Below are 6,000 nucleotides of genomic sequence, written 5' to 3' on the forward strand. Positions count from 1 at the left end.
TCGTTGCGAGTATCGATAAATGGTAGAATCCGGCCGAGTTCCCGGAAATGGTAGAATCGGTGCGAGTACCGAAAAACTATCCCTGTGAGTACCGGAAAATGGTAGAATCGTTGCGAGTATCGAAAAATGGTAGAATCCGGCCGAGTTCCCGGAAATGGTAGAATCGGTGCGAGTACCGAAAAACTGTCCCTGTGAGTACAAGAAAATGGTAGAATCCGTGCCAGTACCGGAAAATGGTAGAATCCGTGCCAGTTTCGAAAAATGGTAGAATCCGGCCGAGTTCCCGGAAATGGTAGAATCGGTGCGAGTACCGAAAAACTGTCCCTGTGAGTACAAGAAAATGGTAGAATCCGTGCGAGAATCGAAAAATGGTAGAACCCGGCCGAGTTCCCGGAAATGGTAGAATCGGTGCGAGTACCGAAAAACTGTCCCTGTGAGTACCGGAAAATGGTAGAATCCGTGCGAGTATCGATAAATGGTAGAATCCGGGCGAGTTCCCGGAAATGGTAGAATCGGTGCGAGTACCAAAAAACTATCCCTGTGAATACCGGAAAATGGTAGAATCGTTGCGAGTCTCGAAAAATTGTAGAATCCTGCCGAGTTCCAGGAAATGGTAGAATCGGTGCGAGTACGAAAAAACTGTCCCTGGGAGTAAAGGAAAATGGTAGAATCTGTGCCAGTATCGAAAAATGGTAGAAGCCGGCCGAGTTCCCGGAAATGGTAGAATCGGTGCGAGTACCGAAAAACTGTCCCTGGGAGTAAAGGAAAATGGTAGAATCCGTGCCAGTCTCGAAAAATGGTAGAAGCCGGCCGAGTTCCCGAAAATGGTAGAATCGGTGCGAGTACCGAAAAACTATCCCTGGGAGTAAAGGAAAATGGTAGAATCCGTGCCAGTATCGAAAAATGGTAGAAGCCGGCCGAGTTCCCGGAAATGGTAGAATCGGTGCGAGTACCGAAAAACTGTCCCTGTGAGTACTGGAAAATGGTACAAATCCGTGCGAGTATTGAAAAATTGTAGAATCCGGCCGAGTTCCCGGAAATGGTAGAATCGGTGCGAGTACCGAAAAACTGTCCCTGTGAGTACAAGAAAATGGTAGAATCCGTGCGAGAATCGAAAAATGGTAGAACCCGGCCGAGTTCCCGGAAATGGTAGAATCGGTGCGAGTACCGAAAAACTGTCCCTGTGAGTACTGGAAAATGGTAGAATCCGTGCGAGTATTGAAAAATTGTAGAATCCGGCCGAGTTCCCGGAAATGGTAGAATCGGTGCGAGTACCGAAAAACTGTCCCTGGGAGTACCGGAAAATGGTAGAATCCGTGCGATTATCGATAAATGGTAGAATCCGGGCGAGTTCCCGGAAATGGTAGAATCGGCGCGAGTACCGAAAAACTATCCCTGTGAGTACCGGAAAATGGTAGAATCGTTGCGAGTATCGATAAATGGTAGAATCCGGCCGAGTTCCCGGAAATGGTAGAATCGGTGCGAGTACCGAAAAACTATCCCTGTGAGTACCGGAAAATGGTAGAATCGTTGCGAGTATCGAAAAATGGTAGAATCCGGCCGAGTTCCCGGAAATGGTAGAATCGGTGCGAGTACCGAAAAACTGTCCCTGTGAGTACAAGAAAATGGTAGAATCCGTGCCAGTACCGGAAAATGGTAGAATCCGTGCCAGTTTCGAAAAATGGTAGAATCCGGCCGAGTTCCCGGAAATGGTAGAATCGGTGCGAGTACCGAAAAACTGTCCCTGTGAGTACAAGAAAATGGTAGAATCCGTGCGAGAATCGAAAAATGGTAGAACCCGGCCGAGTTCCCGGAAATGGTAGAATCGGTGCGAGTACCGAAAAACTGTCCCTGTGAGTACCGGAAAATGGTAGAATCCGTGCGAGTATCGATAAATGGTAGAATCCGGGCGAGTTCCCGGAAATGGTAGAATCGGTGCGAGTACCAAAAAACTATCCCTGTGAATACCGGAAAATGGTAGAATCGTTGCGAGTCTCGAAAAATTGTAGAATCCTGCCGAGTTCCAGGAAATGGTAGAATCGGTGCGAGTACGAAAAAACTGTCCCTGGGAGTAAAGGAAAATGGTAGAATCTGTGCCAGTATCGAAAAATGGTAGAAGCCGGCCGAGTTCCCGGAAATGGTAGAATCGGTGCGAGTACCGAAAAACTGTCCCTGGGAGTAAAGGAAAATGGTAGAATCCGTGCCAGTCTCGAAAAATGGTAGAAGCCGGCCGAGTTCCCGAAAATGGTAGAATCGGTGCGAGTACCGAAAAACTATCCCTGGGAGTAAAGGAAAATGGTAGAATCCGTGCCAGTATCGAAAAATGGTAGAAGCCGGCCGAGTTCCCGGAAATGGTAGAATCGGTGCGAGTACCGAAAAACTGTCCCTGTGAGTACTGGAAAATGGTACAAATCCGTGCGAGTATTGAAAAATTGTAGAATCCGGCCGAGTTCCCGGAAATGGTAGAATCGGTGCGAGTACCGAAAAACTGTCCCTGTGAGTACAAGAAAATGGTAGAATCCGTGCGAGAATCGAAAAATGGTAGAACCCGGCCGAGTTCCCGGAAATGGTAGAATCGGTGCGAGTACCGAAAAACTGTCCCTGTGAGTACTGGAAAATGGTAGAATCCGTGCGAGTATTGAAAAATTGTAGAATCCGGCCGAGTTCCCGGAAATGGTAGAATCGGTGCGAGTACCGAAAAACTGTCCCTGGGAGTACCGGAAAATGGTAGAATCCGTGCGATTATCGATAAATGGTAGAATCCGGGCGAGTTCCCGGAAATGGTAGAATCGGCGCGAGTACCGAAAAACTATCCCTGTGAGTACCGGAAAATGGTAGAATCGTTGCGAGTATCGATAAATGGTAGAATCCGGCCGAGTTCCCGGAAATGGTAGAATCGGTGCGAGTACCGAAAAACTATCCCTGTGAGTACCGGAAAATGGTAGAATCGTTGCGAGTATCGAAAAATGGTAGAATCCGGCCGAGTTCCCGGAAATGGTAGAATCGGTGCGAGTACCGAAAAACTGTCCCTGTGAGTACAAGAAAATGGTAGAATCCGTGCCAGTACCGGAAAATGGTAGAATCCGTGCCAGTTTCGAAAAATGGTAGAATCCGGCCGAGTTCCCGGAAATGGTAGAATCGGTGCGAGTACCGAAAAACTGTCCCTGTGAGTACAAGAAAATGGTAGAATCCGTGCGAGAATCGAAAAATGGTAGAACCCGGCCGAGTTCCCGGAAATGGTAGAATCGGTGCGAGTACCGAAAAACTGTCCCTGTGAGTACCGGAAAATGGTAGAATCCGTGCGAGTATCGATAAATGGTAGAATCCGGGCGAGTTCCCGGAAATGGTAGAATCGGTGCGAGTACCAAAAAACTATCCCTGTGAATACCGGAAAATGGTAGAATCGTTGCGAGTCTCGAAAAATTGTAGAATCCTGCCGAGTTCCAGGAAATGGTAGAATCGGTGCGAGTACGAAAAAACTGTCCCTGGGAGTAAAGGAAAATGGTAGAATCTGTGCCAGTATCGAAAAATGGTAGAAGCCGGCCGAGTTCCCGGAAATGGTAGAATCGGTGCGAGTACCGAAAAACTGTCCCTGGGAGTAAAGGAAAATGGTAGAATCCGTGCCAGTCTCGAAAAATGGTAGAAGCCGGCCGAGTTCCCGAAAATGGTAGAATCGGTGCGAGTACCGAAAAACTATCCCTGGGAGTAAAGGAAAATGGTAGAATCCGTGCCAGTATCGAAAAATGGTAGAAGCCGGCCGAGTTCCCGGAAATGGTAGAATCGGTGCGAGTACCGAAAAACTGTCCCTGTGAGTACTGGAAAATGGTACAAATCCGTGCGAGTATTGAAAAATTGTAGAATCCGGCCGAGTTCCCGGAAATGGTAGAATCGGTGCGAGTACCGAAAAACTGTCCCTGTGAGTACCGGAAAATGGTAGAATCCGTGCGAGTATCGATAAATGGTAGAATCCGATCGAGTTCCCGGAAATGGTAGAATCGGTGCGAGTACCGAAAAACTATCGCTGTGAGTATCGGAAAATGGTAGAATCGTTGCGAGTATCGATAAATGGTAGAATCCGGGCGAGTTCCCGGAAATGGTAGAATCGGTGCGAGTACCGAAAAACAATCCCTGTGAGTACCGGAAAATGGTAGAATCGTTGCGAGTATCGAAAAATGGTAGAATCCGGCCGAGTTCCCGGAAATGGTAGAATCGGTGCGAGTACCAAAAAACTGTCCCTGGGAGTAAAGGAAAATGGTAGAATCTGTGCCAGTATCGAAAAATGGTAGAAGCCGGCCGAGTTCCCGGAAATGGTAGAATCGGTGCGAGTACCGAAAAACTGTCCCTGGGAGTAAAGGAAAATGTTAGAATCCGTGCCAGTCTCGAAAAATGGTAGAAGCCGGCCGAGTTCCCGGAAATGGTAGAATCGGTGCGAGTACCGAAAAACTATCCCTGGGAGTAAAGGAAAATGGTAGAATCCGTGCCAGTATCGAAAAATGGTAGAAGCCGGCCGAGTTCCCGGAAATGGTAGAATCGGTGCGAGTACCAAAAAACTATCCCTGTGAATACCGGAAAATGGTAGAATCGTTGCGAGTCTCGAAAAATTGTAGAATCCTGCCGAGTTCCAGGAAATGGTAGAATCGGTGCGAGTACGAAAAAACTGTCCCTGGGAGTAAAGGAAAATGGTAGAATCTGTGCCAGTATCGAAAAATGGTAGAAGCCGGCCGAGTTCCCGGAAATGGTAGAATCGGTGCGAGTACCGAAAAACTGTCCCTGGGAGTAAAGGAAAATGGTAGAATCCGTGCCAGTCTCGAAAAATGGTAGAAGCCGGCCGAGTTCCCGAAAATGGTAGAATCGGTGCGAGTACCGAAAAACTATCCCTGGGAGTAAAGGAAAATGGTAGAATCCGTGCCAGTATCGAAAAATGGTAGAAGCCGGCCGAGTTCCCGGAAATGGTAGAATCGGTGCGAGTACCGAAAAACTGTCCCTGTGAGTACTGGAAAATGGTACAAATCCGTGCGAGTATTGAAAAATTGTAGAATCCGGCCGAGTTCCCGGAAATGGTAGAATCGGTGCGAGTACCGAAAAACTGTCCCTGTGAGTACAAGAAAATGGTAGAATCCGTGCGAGAATCGAAAAATGGTAGAACCCGGCCGAGTTCCCGGAAATGGTAGAATCGGTGCGAGTACCGAAAAACTGTCCCTGTGAGTACTGGAAAATGGTAGAATCCGTGCGAGTATTGAAAAATTGTAGAATCCGGCCGAGTTCCCGGAAATGGTAGAATCGGTGCGAGTACCGAAAAACTGTCCCTGGGAGTACCGGAAAATGGTAGAATCCGTGCGATTATCGATAAATGGTAGAATCCGGGCGAGTTCCCGGAAATGGTAGAATCGGCGCGAGTACCGAAAAACTATCCCTGTGAGTACCGGAAAATGGTAGAATCGTTGCGAGTATCGATAAATGGTAGAATCCGGCCGAGTTCCCGGAAATGGTAGAATCGGTGCGAGTACCGAAAAACAATCCCTGTGAGTACCGGAAAATGGTAGAATCGTTGCGAGTATCGAAAAATGGTAGAATCCGGCCGAGTTCCCGGAAATGGTAGAATCGGTGCGAGTACCAAAAAACTGTCCCTGGGAGTAAAGGAAAATGGTAGAATCTGTGCCAGTATCGAAAAATGGTAGAAGCCGGCCGAGTTCCCGGAAATGGTAGAATCGGTGCGAGTACCGAAAAACTATCCCTGGGAGTAAAGGAAAATGGTAGAATCCGTGCCAGTATCGAAAAATGGTAGAAGCCGGCCGAGTTCCCGGAAATGGTAGAATCGGTGCGAGTACCGAAAAACTGTCCCTGTGAGTACTGGAAAATGGTACAAATCCGTGCGAGTATTGAAAAATTGTAGAATCCGGCCGAGTTCCCGGAAATGGTAGAATCGGTGCGAGTACCGAAAAACTGTCCCTGTGAGTACCGGAAAATGGTAGAATCCGTGCGAGTATCGATAAATGGTAG

This window comes from Vitis vinifera, chromosome 16 (genome assembly GCF_030704535.1).
Source record: "Vitis vinifera cultivar Pinot Noir 40024 chromosome 16, ASM3070453v1".
NCBI classification, from domain to species: Eukaryota; Viridiplantae; Streptophyta; class Magnoliopsida; order Vitales; family Vitaceae; genus Vitis; species Vitis vinifera.